We start from the raw sequence: 15881 nt of genomic DNA, 5'->3' as shown, positions 1-15881 counted from the left end.
CCTTGTCTTATTCTTTTGTAGTCATGATAGTTTTATAAGCAACACACTGAGTAACCTTATGAAAAAAATTATGGAAAGTGAAGCATTAACTATTAAATTAAAAGTTCCTTGGAGTGTGGTACCTTCTTGTGTAGATTTCCCTTTGATTGTGATAATGTTTATTCCACTGAGAAACATTTGATCTCATTCTCCTTTGCTGAGAGCTAGAACTATGTTGACTGCTTGCTTTTATTGCATTGAGATAGCTTCATGTACCTATTTCAGAAGATTTTATGTTGGGTCCCTATAATACTAGTGATTACCCCATTACTATTGTAGTTATACCCCTTATTTATATTGTTGTGCCCCTATTACCCCCATATTGTTATTTCTGTGCCCCATAGAATCCCTCTATTGTTATTTTTGTGGCTTTATATTATTATTGTTAGGTCGGTTGGATTATATTGTGACTCCTTAGACTCCTATATATAGAAAGGAGGTTTTTTCATTTGTATCATCCAAGAATTGTTCATTTATGTAATGTAAAGGAGGTTGCCCCCTCGAAGAGGCTGAATTCTAAGGCGTGGATCTCTCTTTTCTATCTTTTTGTGAGCTGGTTTCATAACATTTGGTATCAGAGCTTTGGATTCTAGGGTTTCGCTGCTCCAAACAGGTCATCGTGGCATTTTCGCTATAACTTTTTTCTGTGACGTTTCAGAAGTCGCAAAAAAAACCCATTTGAGAAGAATTGGCGCTGAACCTTGGGTCCGAATTTCAGAGCTTTTAGCGTGATATTGTCGGAGATATGATCTGAGGAAGTTGGTCTTTTTGCAGACTCCTGAATTACATTCAAAACAGGTGACCTGGGGAAAATCGTCATAACTCTCTCTCTGAGGATCGGATTGAAATTTCGTAAAAAGGTACAGAAAGAGGACGGACTGTAGTTTCTTGTGGGTGAGTTTCAGATTCAAAGGTTGAAACAGTGACTCGTGGCACGTCGTACAAGTTCGCTCTACTGAACTAGTCTAAAAGCAAGTCACTGTGGGAGATTTCACATAACTCTTCCTTGGAGAATCCAATTTGGCTCAGACTTGTGGCATTGGAAAGAGGACGCAGAAGGCTACTACAGGTAGCAATTTCAGAACTGGATGATCCGAAATTACAGAGATACATCAGATTCAATATCAGGCTTCTATAAAGTGAAAAAAAAGTGTGTAGTTTTTTTTTTATTTTTTGTGTAAGCTTGGTTTAACGGAATTCAAAGGGCATAGTAAAGCATTATTATCGGTAACTGATGCCCCGAGGAAAGAAAATGCAAACACCTAGTAAGGAACCTGAAAGCTCTAGCATGACTCATGAAGAAGAGGAAGAAATGCTACATGATATATCAAAATTACAAGAACAAGTGCAACAAATGTCACGCTCACAAAAGCTAACAGAAGCTAAGATAAGTGGCGTGGAATCTAAGATAAATGGTGTGGAATCTAAGGTAAATGGCGTGGAATCTAAGATAAAGGGCATGGAAGCTAAGATGGATGGCATGGAAGCTAAGATGGATGGCATGGAAGTTAAGATGGATGGCATGGAAGCTAAGGTGAATGGCATGGACGCTAAAATTGATGGCATGGATGATAAGATGGATGAATTGAAGAAGTTGCTACAAGAAAGGGTCACTAATGGTGAAAAGGTAGTAAAGGAAACTCATGATGAGAACAAAAGAAATGTTAATCATGATTCCATAGACTCTAATGTTGGATCGAAGACTCACCATGTTCCAAAAATCGATATGAGGAAGTTTGATGGCAAGGATCCCGCCACATGGATATTACAGATGGAGCAATTCTTCGATCTCAATAATGTGCAAAACCCACAAAAGGTACGTATGGCAACTTTATATTTGGAACCAAATCAGTTTGTATGGTATCAATGGCTTTGTTCTCGTAAACAATTTATCACTTGGGCAATTTTTACGGAAGAATTGATAGCACATTATGAGGATACAAAAAGCAACACTTTTTTTAGCCAATTGATAAGTCTCAAACAAAAGGGTTCAATAATGGAGCACATTGAGGAGTTCCAAAAATTGAACATAAGGGTAAAAGATATTCCAGAGGAGCATAGGATTGATGTGTTCATAGGGTCTTTAAAGGATAATATCCAACATGATGTGCGCCTTTGGGAACCTGATTCATTAGAGAAGGCATTCAGGTTAGCAAGAAAAATGGAAAGCAAAATTATGGCAACTAGGAAGCATACCATTCACAACTATAAAGACGGAAGTGTTGTTGCCCATAGTCTTCCACAACCTACAAGGTTGACACCACAACAATTGGAAGAAAAAAGAGCAAAAGGGCTTTGTTACAATTGTGATAGCAAATACACAAAAGGTCATAAGTGTGCTGAGAAGAAATTATTCTACATAGATTGTGAAGAGGAAGAAGAAAAGGAGCAAGAAAGGTCAAAAGAAGAGGATATATTCCAGGAACAAAGCCTAGATGAAGAACAAATAAATCCGACCATATCTTGTAATGCATTGGCGGGAATTACCACTCCTCAAACCATCAAGATAGAAGGACAAATCAAGAAGAAAAAGGTAATAGTGTTGATTGATTCAGGAAGCACCCACAATTTTATTCATTGTAGGGTAGCAAAAGAATTGAATTGCTTCCTATATCCAGCACCAGAGTGTCAAGTGATGATTGCAAATGGAGGAACAATAAATTGCTCTGGAAAGTGCCATAATATCAAGCTATCCATGGGAGAATATGTATTGACTAGCCCAATGCTTTCCATTCCAATGGGAGGTGCTGATGTTGTACTAGGAGTCCAATGGCTACAATCCTTGGGTACAATAGCTTTTAATTTTCAAGAACTTTTCATCAAATTTTCTTCGGAAGGAAAGGAAGTTGAATTAAGGGGTATTGCAGGGAAACCAGGAAAGATAATCAGCTCTAATGGTATGACAAAGCTTCTAAAAAAGGAGCAAAGAGGTGTAATTGCACAATTATGTTCGCTAGATGTTTCCACATTGGAATCATCTATTTCTCCAGATCTCCAAAAAGTCTTGGACAATCATTCCAAGGTATTTGAGACTCCCAAAGGTCTCCCACCTATGCGTGATCATGATCATGCTATTCATCTGATTCCAGGAAGTGTTCCTCCAAACATCAGGCCGTACAGATATCCCTATGTCCAAAAAAGTGAAATTGAACGTATGGTTGCAGAAATGCTAGAGGCTGGTATAATTCAACCGAGTCAAAGTTCTTTCTCAGCTCCAGTAGTATTGGTGCACAAGAAGGATGGATCATGGCGCATGTGTCCAGATTATAGGGAGCTCAACAAGCTCACTATTAAAGATAAGTTCCCCATTCCTGTCATTGATGAATTACTGGATGAATTGCATGGATCAATTTACTTCACCAAGTTGGATCTTCGTTCGGGATATCATCAAATCAGAATGAAGATTGAAGACATTCCAAAAACGGCATTTAGAACTCATGAGGGTCATTATGAATTTTTGGTCATGCCTTTTGGCCTTACCAATGCACCTTCAACATTTCAAGGTTTGATGAATTCAATTTTCAAACCATTCCTTAGAAAATTTGTGTTAGTATTTTTTGATGATATACTAATCTACAGCAAGTCTTGGAAGGATCATGTTGAACATGTTGACAGGGTGCTACAACTATTGGAGGAGAAACAATTATATGCAAAAAGATCCAAATGTTTCTTTGGAGTCCAGGAGGTGGAATATTTGGGTCATATTGTATCTCATGAAGGAGTTAAGGTAGACCCTAGCAAAATTAAAGCCATTAAGGAATGGAAAATCCCCACATCCATAAAGCATCTGCGAGGATTTCTTGGGTTGACAGGGTATTATCGCAAGTTTGTTAAGAATTATGGGAGAATAGCAGCACCTCTAACAACATTATTGAAGAAAGATTCATTTTCATGGACTCCGGAAGCAACAAAGGCCTTTGAACATCTTAAAGAGGCAATGTGCCAAGCACCGGTCTTAGCTACACCGGACTTCACAAAAACCTTTATTGTGGAATGTGATGCTTCAGGAAATGGAATTGGTGCTGTTCTAATGCAAGATGAAAGACCCATTGCTTTTGAAAGTCGTCCAATCAAGGGAAAGTTTTTAAGCAAAGCTATTTATGAGAAGGAAATGTTGGCAATACTCCATGCACTTAAGAAATGGCGACCCTACCTAATGGGAAGACACTTCAAGGTAAAAACGGATCATGATAGCCTTAAATACTTTTTAGAACAAAGATTATCCTCTGAAGAGCAACAAAAGTGGGTCACAAAGATGTTGGGTTATGACTTTGAAATCATCTACAAAAAAGGGAAGCAAAATGTGGTGGCAGATGCACTCTCAAGAAAGGATGAGGATGTGGAAGCATTGTTGTGTGCCATTTCTATTATCCAACCAGATTGGATAAACGAAGCAAGGGAGGAATGGAAGAATGACGAAGAAGTGTGGGCACTTATTCGAAAGCTACAACAAGATTCCAGTACTTCTGATACATTTAGCTGGAAAAATGATTCGTTATGGTACAAAGATCGCTTATACCTCTGTAAGAATTCCCAGCTAAAACAAAAGATTCTTATGGAATTGCACACTTCTCCCTTAGGAGGGCACTCAGGATTTTTAAAAACTTACCACAGGGTTAAGAAGGAATTTTTTTGGGATGGCCTTAAATCAGATATTCAAAAGTTTGTGGCGGAATGTTTGGTTTGCCAACAAAATAAAGTTGAAACAATTAAGACACCGGGTCTATTACAACCTTTATCCATTCCAAGCCAACGTTGGGAGGAGGTTTCAATGGATTTTATCACAGGTTTACCCAAGTCTGAGGGAAAGAGTGTCATCATGGTGGTAGTTGACAGACTTACCAAGTATGCACACTTTTGTGCATTATCACATCCATTTAAAGCCAGTACAGTTTCTACTGCATTTATGGAAACAGTTCAAAAGCTACATGGAAACCCAAAGATTATTGTAAGTGACAGAGATCCCATTTTCACTGGAAATTTTTGGACAGAATTATTTTCTTGTCTTGGTACTCAGTTAGCTCATAGCTCATCTTATCATCCTCAATCTGATGGGCAAACTGAGATAGTAAACAAATGTTTGGAAGGATATCTTCGTTGCTTTGTATCTGATAAACAGACACAATGGGTCAAATGGTTGCCTCTGGCTGAATGGTGGTATAACACTTCCTTCCATACAGCAACAAAAATGACCCCATTTATGGCACTTTATGGGTATCAACCACCATCCATCACATCATATTTAAGAGAAAATTCTAAGGTTCAGGCAGTGGAACATCACATCGAACATCAACAACAAGTCCTCCAACTCTTAAAGGATAACCTCGTGTTGGCACAAAATAGAATGAAACAACAGGCAGATCAACATCGCAGTGAAAGAAGTTTTGATGTAGGTGATTGGGTATTCCTACGGCTACAACCATATAAGCAAATGTCCCTAAAGCAAGCTAAGAAGGATAATAAATTATCACCAAAGTATTATGGTCCATACAAGGTGTTGCAAAAGATTGGTACTATGGCATACAAATTGGAGCTTCCTGCAGCTTCTCGATTGCACCCAGTTTTCCATGTTTCATGTTTAAAGAAGGTTATAGGTGACAAGCTTCCAATTCAAACAATATTGCCAGAACTTGATGAGGAAGGAAAAATTATATTGGAACCAGAAGCAGTCACAGAAACAAGAACTCGACAGCTACGAAATCGATCAATTTCAGAGTATCTTATCAAGTGGAAGAACTTATCCGCTGAAGATTCCACATGGGAGGATGAGAATTTTATGCAGAAGTATCCAGAACTACTCAAGCGTTGAGGACAACACTTTTTTGAAGGAGAGGGGCATGTTGGGTCCCTATAATACTAGTGATTACCCCATTACTATTGTAGTTATACCCCTTATTTATATTGTTGTGCCCCTATTACCCCCATATTGTTATTTCTGTGCCCCATAGAATCCCTCTATTGTTATTTTTGTGGCTTTATATTATTATTGTTAGGTCGGCTGGATTATATTGTGACTCCTTAGACTCCTATATATAGAAAGGAGGTTTTGTCATTTGTATCATCCAAGAATTGTTCATTTATGTAATGTAAAGGAGGTTGCCCCCTCGAAGAGGCTGAATTCTAAGTCGTGGATCTCTCTTTTCTATCTTTTTGTGAGCTGGTTTCATAACATTTTACAGTCTTTTATGATTCTCAATTATATCTGAGACCTTTTTTTATAAGAGGAGAGTGTTTTACTTGCATGGTTTCTTCTAAGGTCTCAGATCGTTTAGCAAATCTAAGTTTTAGACTTTTTTATTTTTCAAGTTCTTTCATTAGATTTAGAACTTGTAGTTCTAAATTTTCATTATGACTCTCCTTTCCTAGGATTTGTTTCTTCAGAGAATCTTCTACTAATTTAGCTTCTTCTAAATGCATTTGAAGTCGAGTTATTTATTCTATGAGATTATCCTTTTCTTCTAGGGCATCCATAAAAATATCATGAAATTCATCAATACATTTATCTTCAAATTCCATTAGTAGTTGATATTCTTGATTAGACACACTTTCTTCTCCATTTGAAATACCATCCCTATATTCATGTGTGTAGAATATTCTCTTGCTTTCAAGCCTTATTCTAACCTTCATTTTTGTAGCATATTTTCCTTTCTCATGGTTTTCTCTACAAGGGAATTTAGCAGCATTATGACCAACTCTTTCATAATAAAAACATTTGAAAGGAATCTTACCTCTAAATATTCGAGTACCCACTTGGAGTTTCTCAACGAAATTTACCTCTTATGTATCTGATACATAACCTCATTCCTTGACCTGCTCCTTTTACTTTCCTTTAGAAGTAGCATTGAATGCAACTTTGTTGTGTAATATGTGATTACCTGGTCAGGCTATTATGGAAGATAATAGGAAAAGAGAAAAAATGAAAATACACAACACTAATACGAGCTTTGAAGCCATTGATATGAACCAAAATAACAAAACAAAAGCAGGAATGAGATGAGGTGTTGCAGAGAACAAGTGGAGGTTAAAGTATAAATAGATATATGGTGCACAAGTCCAAATCTACTGCTCTACTAGACACCTCAGGTGCAATATGAAACACCACGAATCTATATACATAGGTGTTTATTGTGTAATATGGTTTATAATAAAAGCTATATTATATCAGAGGTTAAATCTGAAACACGACACTAATACCCAACACTAATATGAGCTTCGAAGCCATTGATATGAACCAAAACAACAAAACGAATTCCAGAATGAAAAGCAGGAATGAGATGAGATGGTGCAGAGAACAAGTGGAGGCTAAAGTATAAATAGATATATTGCGCACAAGTCCAAATCTACTGCTCTACTAAATACCTGAGGTGCAATCTGAAACACCACGAGTCTATATACATAGGTGTTTATTGTGTAATATGGTTTATAATAAAATCTATATTATATAAATGTCAGTTATATTTTAAAAAAAAGTTAATATCGGGATAAAAAGTTAATTCATTCATATTTTTTTTCCTTTAGAAGTCTTGTATAATCCCTTATGAAAGAAATATTGTGAAGTGAATGAACTTAAAAAATAATAAAATAATACTCACTACAATACAGTAATAATAATAAAAAATCAATGTGACTCATTAAATAAAATCTTGAATTTGGAGCTTAATTTTAAGTCAACTCTATATTTAGTCACAAATTAATTGAAACTTTATAAAAGAAAATTATTAATTTCCCAAAAATTCTTATTTCAACTTAAGGTGGATGAGCATTTGTTTATTTTTTTAATTGAGGGCCTAGATTGATTCTCAAAAGAATATGCTCAGCGTATGCTTGGTATCAATGCTTATTAATAGTTGTAGTGTGTTACACACTTTGCTAGTTTACATTGACTTAGATTGATTCTCAAAAGAATATGCTAAGCATATGCTTGGTATCAATACTTATTATAGTTGTAGTGTGTTACACAGTTTGTTAGTTTGCATTGACTTCTAATAAATTTTTAAAATTAGATTCTTATGAGGTGGCTAGCTACCCACAAATGTCTTAGGGATTATAGATTATTTCAATTTTATTAAATTCCTCCATCATAAGTTCTTCATTATTATTTATAACAATTTTTTGTACGTAAGGAAATTTTATTGCACAAAATGGCCCATTACTTTTAATAAATTAAAAAAACTAGATTCTTGTCACTTTGCTCCCCACCCACCAATTTACTAGGGATTTCAGATTATTTCAATTCTAATAAGTTCATAATTATTATTTATAACATTCACTTATATATAAATAAATTTTATTTAGTAAAATGGTCAAACCACATTCATATTTTTAATGTCGTTCTACTAGTATTACATGATATCTAACCCATTTTATGTTGAATTTAACTTTAATATTTATAAAAAAAATATATTATTAGCATAAAAGTATCTTAATAAACCAAATAAAACATTTCAATATCCATATTAAATAACTTTTCATCAATTAAAATATAACACTTATATATAGAATAGAACTTATAATATAATATATGATTATAAAAAAATATTATAATATAATATAATATAATAGACTAAGCTACCTTACTAAATATTTATTTTATAATTACAGCGTAAGGCATTTCCCTCGGAGGCTAATTCCCCTCCCATACCACATGTAAAATTGTGAGTCATTGATTTTGCTGTTAGACAATATAAATAATTTATGCCATTAGATTGTTTAGAAACCACTATTTGTTGGTTACAAATCGTTACCAAATATCCTCAGGCATCGTGTGAGAAACTTGCAAGCTTGGTTACAGCCGAAGGTTATCCAGTGTGAAGCATATTCAACGTTATCCCAAAGGTTTGTGTGTCTTGTTGCATAGCACTTACGGTTTCTCCGCTTTCTTCTTCATCCCTCTTGTTTTCCACCATGGTTATATTTTTCTCAAAGGTATATCTCTTATCGAATACTGTTTTTTCACTGCACTGATTTTGGGTTCTAAGTTCTAACTCCCTCTTGATTACGAAGAGCGAGCTTACTGTGTATCAGATTACTTGTTATTTCATATGAGAGTTGTTTCACAGATAGGTACATGGATCAAATAATCCTCTTCATTTGTGGAATGCCCTAATTGCATGTAAAAGATCTCACCAAATCATTGCAACTCACACAGTCCCCCAATTACATGTTTTAGTTTCTCAAAAGTGAGCGCAAACCAGCCTTGAAGCCAAATTTGTAGTTCCTACTACATTTTATGATCTTGATGGTCCTATAGTTGATGTACTCCGGACGAGGCTTCCTTCCGCACATATGATTGGCCCTCTTGTTTTACAGGCATAATCTAGAAATGATAGAATATCTGGTATCTCTGCAAGCATGTCAACTGAAGAAACTGAGTGTATGAAATGGTTGGATTCAAGCATTTGGAAGAAAAACATCAGAATTGAGAAGCAAGGGTTTGGTGAAAGCATGGATCTAATAACAAGAGTGAGCGATTGGGTCTCTCAAAATATGATGTTGATGTTACTGGAATGCTCTCAACGAGTGCCTTTGGAACTGAAGATACTGGAAAATCTATACCGGAAAATCAATACAGAGATTATATTTCAATGGTGCCATATGTATGGAAGAGTCTTCATGAGGAGATATTAGAGTTGGTCTTGGCTAGATTGCAACTGAAGAGTATCCTGAGATTGAAAATAGTCTATCACTAGTGGAACATATTGTCATTGAGCAAGAGGTTTGTCGAAACTCATTTGATGCTCCAAGCCCCGACTTTCAAGAAATGTGTTCTTGTTTGATGTCCTTGATGGTGAATGCAGAGAAAGTTGTTGATAATGGAAGCGCCAAGAAAGGGAAAACCTATTCTTCTCTTTATGCGAATCTGGAATCTAAAAGTAATGGAATGGGAAAGGGGATCTCCAAATCTGATAAGGAATGTTGGAAGGGAATTCCATCGACCTAGGAACAACACGAGTAAAAATTTAAGCCATGGATGCCTTTTTTCTCTTATAATTATGCAATAACTATATAGACCAACGGTATTCACTTGGCTTCAATCCATTTAACAGTTTCTTCCCGTGTTTTTATCTAATATATCGATATATTAAATTACTGTGACAACCTTATCTTAATTTGGGTTTGTGTTTTTTTTGTGATTTTTAGAGATTTAAAGTTTATAATTGTCAAGGATTCTTTATCATTAGTTTATTGATCTCACCTACAAATTGCCTCAAGGTCCTATTCTTATGGGCCTATTATTATTATTATAAAGAAAAACATTATGGTGCAGGTTTTCTAACTTTATCTCTGTTAAAAGCAAATACAGATATATATTCGTTTGGGTTTATTGATATTATTGTTTTCCTTTTTCCTGAAAAGACTATTTTCATTATGTTAAAACTGAACCCTTATATTCACTTGTAGTTGGGTCTCTTTCACAATTTATTTGACTGCCACTCTCAGTTTATGCCCTTAGGGTCTTCTAAGGGTTGAGTACACAAGAAGTTATTTTTTATAAATAAAAACCCAATCGAGTTTTAAATTTTCCCCGCAAATAGTAACTACACGAGGCTCTCACAGTGGGATATTAATGAGAATATTTTTTATTGGCAGGATGTGGATATTAACTTAGTATCTTAACTGATTCCATTTCCTACATGAAAATAAACAAATCAGATTAAACCATTCGATTTTTGTGATTGTTGTATTTATGGTGAATATTTTGAAACTTTTTAGAAGGATAATGCTTTTGTTTCTCCTATCTAGTTAATTTCTTGAGGCCCAGTCCTACAAATTCAATAAACAAATTTAAGGCCACCTGACTTAGGTTGTGACATCTGATAATTAAAATAAAAATTAGTTGCCAAAGTAAACACTCTTAAAGTAGGTTTGAGGCACTTTAATAGCCTGCATACATGAGCTAGAGTTGATTAAATGAGTCCAGGGGGGAGACACTCTAGATATTACCTCAAATGACTCCTTATGGAAACATTGTGCTTTGTCTAGTCATTTCTCATGTCTTGTGGGTATTTTCGAATATTAAACTTGGTAATAGAAATATTTTCGCAGAATCATGGTTTTGGAAAACAAGGGTTATTTCATACAACTCTCTGCATTATATTTGATTGAATAGAAATTCTACTTACGTAATAGTGTAGCAAAATCTTACTTTATAGGAAAATTAAATGGGATCACATATTAGGTATCTTTTTGTGAACTTTGTAGTATGGTAACTTGGCTTGGCTAAAATATGGCTAGGCAAAAGAGTAAATAATTTGACATTCTCTAGGAAAAAAATTGGCTACTACAATTGAAAATCTGTGGAAAACAGTAGTGGAAATGGGCCGAAATAGTTTCCCAATGAATCAGTAACTGGTGAGTTCAACCTGTGAGTCTCATTAGTGATAACTGTGAGCTTAAACCTTTAAATATTCACAAATCGTGTAAAGTTTCAATTCCTATGGATCATTTATATGTTTATTGCTTGAAGTAGCAAATAGTCTTTGCAAGTCCCATAGTAGCCAATTCCTTGAAGAAAGTCCTTGGATATAGTGGGACGTTCTCTTACTCTAGTTTGTATTTTCTTGTAGAATCTCAATACAAGGAGTGCTATAAAACCATTCCTAGCTATACTCAAACAAGTTGTGAGATGGCCTAGTAACCTCGAGTAGGAAAATTATCATCTCTTACTCTCCATAAACAATGAATAAAATCAGGAGAAGTTTCTCTTTTCAATCTCAAGTTTGGAACAAACCTTCCAAGTAATTGTCCCTTATATGCTACTTGTGCTTTATGTTATTCATCCATGTACCTTTTCTATTTCACCACCTATGGTCCTTCCATTTGAAAGTGTGCCTGTTACCATAAACTCATCCTCACCTCTTGCCATTCCCCGAACCCCATAAGCTTGTACAATGCGATTTTGTTTGGGTTAAATTGTTATAAATTAGTTATCACGAGAAGAATTGGTGAATAGACTATTGCACTAGCCTTAAAGTTTCCCCTGAAGCTTAATATAATAGCCAGTGGAAAATAATCCTTATCTACTTGAATATTTCATGTATCTCCATTTGCAAAGTGAACATTGATTTCCCAAAGAATTGGTTATTATTGAGCTTAGTGAATTCTTGAGAGTTGAAGTCATCAATATAAATAAATAGAGAATGAGAAGTAAAAGGAAATTGTGCAAAACCATGTATCCTAGCCACACCTAAAATTGGCATCATAGTCCCATGTTCCCCTACTACTAGGCATATAGTATAAGGTCATGAGATAGCTGTCAATGTTGTAATCCATTTTGTGTTTTCATTAATGTCTTCGACGGTATGTGACTAGTGAGAAATGTTTCAAAAATGTTAACAGATGAGAACTTGTTGAAATTGACTTTGTTCAAGATGGAGGAATGTTTGGGAAAAAGCATGACCTCAAAAAATCTAGCTTGGCTTATTTTAATGATAATGTGTGTATCTTTGATGATGTAGGATGTTCTTGCTTGGTGTGGAAAAATTTGGCAAGGATGACTCGAGGAGCATCTCAAGGAATTTTGTTATTTCGCAAACTCCCACATAGGTTGCTACTCATGCAGAAAAGAATTTTATTCTTTTGAATTTAATGAAGAGGGACATAAGAGGATATAATATTCATGATATTATTAGTGTGAATGGGAGTGATGTATAATCACCACACAGACCTATAAGTGGTGAAGGAAATCAACCTTCAGGATATGTGGGGCAATCTTCTAGTCATACTTGTCAGTGAAGGCTTCCTGGTGTATATGGAGCTACTGTTCATCAGCCCATTTTTGGGCCTATGGTTTTCATTACTATCACTCCTATAATGCTTCCTCTTGGAAATGCTCCATGTGTCTTCCAGTTTCTTACCCTAGGCGACAACGAACAATGCATAAATAATTAGGGAGGAGGAGTTGATCGCTTTGGACTGCAAAGATTCATTCGATAATATGTTTGTTGTCATCGTATCAAGAGGAAATGATAAATGTCAACTGATCTAATAAATGTTGATCAGTTGGTGTACCATTGCTTAATATGCATATTTTCCTGTGTGGTATGAAAGATATCATTTTATTCGTCCACTAAGACTGCGAAAGTGGAGGATGTTAATTGTCTTGCAAAGAATGATTTTGATGGGGATACATGTAAGAAAAAAACTCAAATCCAACCAAGAACATTGCAAGGGAATTCCATGAACTGAGGAAGAACACATATAAAAATTTAAGCCCTTGATGCCTTTCCTCTCCAATAATTTTATTTTCAACAAAAAATTTACGAACGAGTGTTATTCATTTGTCTTCAGTCTGCTCGACAATTTGTTCCCTTTTTTTATCTAATATATCAATATATTAAATTACTCTGAAAACTATATATTGATTTGGGTTTGTGTTTTTTTGGGCTTTTTAGAGCTTCAAATTGTATATCTATCTGGGATTCTTTATTATTAGTTTATTGATCTAAGCTATAAATTGCCTCTAGGTTCTATTCTTGTGGACCTGTTATTATTATAAGGAAAAAAATTCTCTCGCAGGTTTTCTAAATTTATCTTTGTGAGAAGGAAATACATATTTATATTCGTTTGGGTTTTTTGATGTTATTTTTTTCTTTGCTTATGAAAGCATTATTTTTATGATGTTAAAATTGAACCCTTATATTCACATGCACTTAGGACTCTTTCACAATTTTTCTTTTATTTCCACTCTTGCTTTATGCCCTTAGGGTCTAATGAGGGTTGAGTATAGGAGAACTTATTATTTATAAATTATAACCCAATCGAGTTCTGAATTTTTCCTACAAATAGTGACTACATGAGGATGTGGCGGTGAGCTATTAATGAGAATATTTTTGATTGACATGATGTGGATATGAAATTAGTATCTCAATTCATTTCATTTCCTACATGAAAATAGACAAATCGAATTGAACAATTCTATTTTTGCAATGGTATTCTTTATGGTGACTATTTTGAAACATTTTAGAAGGATAATGCTTTTGTTTCTCCTATCTAGTTAATTTCTAGAGGGTTGTCCTACAAATTCAATAAACAAATTTTATACAACCTAAATTAGGTTTTGACAATTAATAATTAAAATAAAAAATCGTTTCCCAAGTAAAGGCTCTTAAATTAGGTTTGAGGCACCATAAGATCCTGTTTACATTAGTTCGAGTTGATCAAATGATTTCATGGGGTAGACACCCTAGATATTCTCTTAAATGACTGCTTATGCAAACATGTGCTTTGTCAAATAATCATTTCTCATCTCCTTTGAGTATTTTCAAATATTAAATTGGGAAATATAAATATTTGGAAAGAGTCATGGTTTTGGCAAACAAGGGTTATTTGAGATAACTCTTTGCATTATATTTGATTGAATAGAAAATCTACTTACATAATAGAGTAGAAAAATCTTACTTTATAGGAAAATTAAATGGGATCATAGATCATGTATGTGTATATGAACTTTTAAGAATGGTGACTTGATTTGGCAAAAACTGGCTCGAAAAATGAATTAATAATTTGGCATTCTCTTGGAAAAAAACTTGGTAACTATAATTGAAAATGTACAACACGAAAAGGAATTGGTGAATAGACTATTGTGGTAAACAACCTTAAAAATTCCCTTGAAAATTTAATAATAGTGAGTGGTAAATATCCTTATCTACTTGAATAGTTAATGTATCTTCATTTTTAAAGTGAACATTAAGGGCTCGAGAGTTGGCTGTGATTGAGCTTAATGAATGCTTGAGAGTTGACGTCTTCAATCTCAGTAAATTGAGAATGAGAAGTAAAAGGAAACTGTGCAAAAAATTGTATCTTAGCCACACCTAAAACTGGGACCATAACCATGTGTTCCCTTTTTGCAAGGCATATAGTACAGGGTCGTGAGACAGTTGTAAATGTTGTAATCCATTTTGTGTTTTCAATGATGACTCTGATGGTATTGGACTAGTGAGAAACGTTTCAAAAATGTTGACATATGAGAACTTATTGAAATCGACTTTGTTCAAGATGGAGGAAAGTGCGAGTAGAAGTAGGACATCAAATACTCTACCTTTGATTATTTAAATGACAATTTATGTATCTTTGCTAATGCGGGATGTTCTTGCTTGGTCTGGAAAAAATTGGCAAAGTTGACTCGAGGAGCATCTCAAGAAATTTTTTTATTCTCGAACTCCCACACAAGTGTCTAGTCATGGACAAAATTATTTTATTCGGTTGAATTCAATGAAGAGGGATAGAAGATGATATAGAAATAGTGATATTCCTAGTGTGAATGGGAGTGATGTATCATCACCACAAGGACCTATAACTAGCCAAGGAAATAAATCTTTAGGATCTGCAGGGAAATCTGCTAATAATGCTTCTCAGCGAGGGCTTCCTAGTGTATATGGATAGATTTTTGGTCAACCCATTGTCAGGCCTATGGTTTCCACTATTGGCACTCCCATAATGCTTCATCTCGTACATGATCCTTATGTTGTTCCAATTTCTTACCCTATGCCACATCCAGCTATGCATAGATAACTAGAGGGAAGGAGCTCAATGCTTTGGACTACAAAGCTTCATTTGATAGTGTGTTTGTTGTGATAGTATCAATGGGAAATCATGCATGTCAATTCAAATTCTAAATGCTAATCATTTGGTGTATCATTTCTCAATATGTACGTTTTCCTCTATTGTATCAAAGAGATCATTTTCTTCCTCCACTAAGACTTCCAAAGTGGAGGATGTTAATTTCCTTGCAAATAATCATATTGATGGGGATACACATCAAAAAAAGCTTGAGTTGCTATTATTTTATTATTTCCTTTCTTGTATCAAAATCATAAAAGAGAAAGCCTCTGGTGTTGTGG

At 34.8% G+C, this 15881-nt stretch overlaps 1 pseudogene; it reads left to right on the top strand.

Annotated features, from left to right (window-relative positions):
• Positions 1 to 9823: 9823 nt before the first annotated feature.
• Positions 9824 to 15552, top strand: LOC149176566 (transcription factor MYBS1 pseudogene; annotated as a pseudogene).
• The last annotated feature ends 329 nt before the right edge of the window (positions 15553 to 15881 follow it).

Source organism: Pinus tabuliformis, chromosome 4_1 (assembly GCF_031772625.1).
Source record: "Pinus tabuliformis cultivar Carrire ecotype Pingquan chromosome 4_1, CPIR1, whole genome shotgun sequence".
NCBI classification, from domain to species: Eukaryota; Viridiplantae; Streptophyta; class Pinopsida; order Pinales; family Pinaceae; genus Pinus; species Pinus tabuliformis.
The sequence above is the reverse complement of the archived record's forward strand: the minus strand, read 5'-3'. Positions and strand labels throughout refer to the sequence as shown.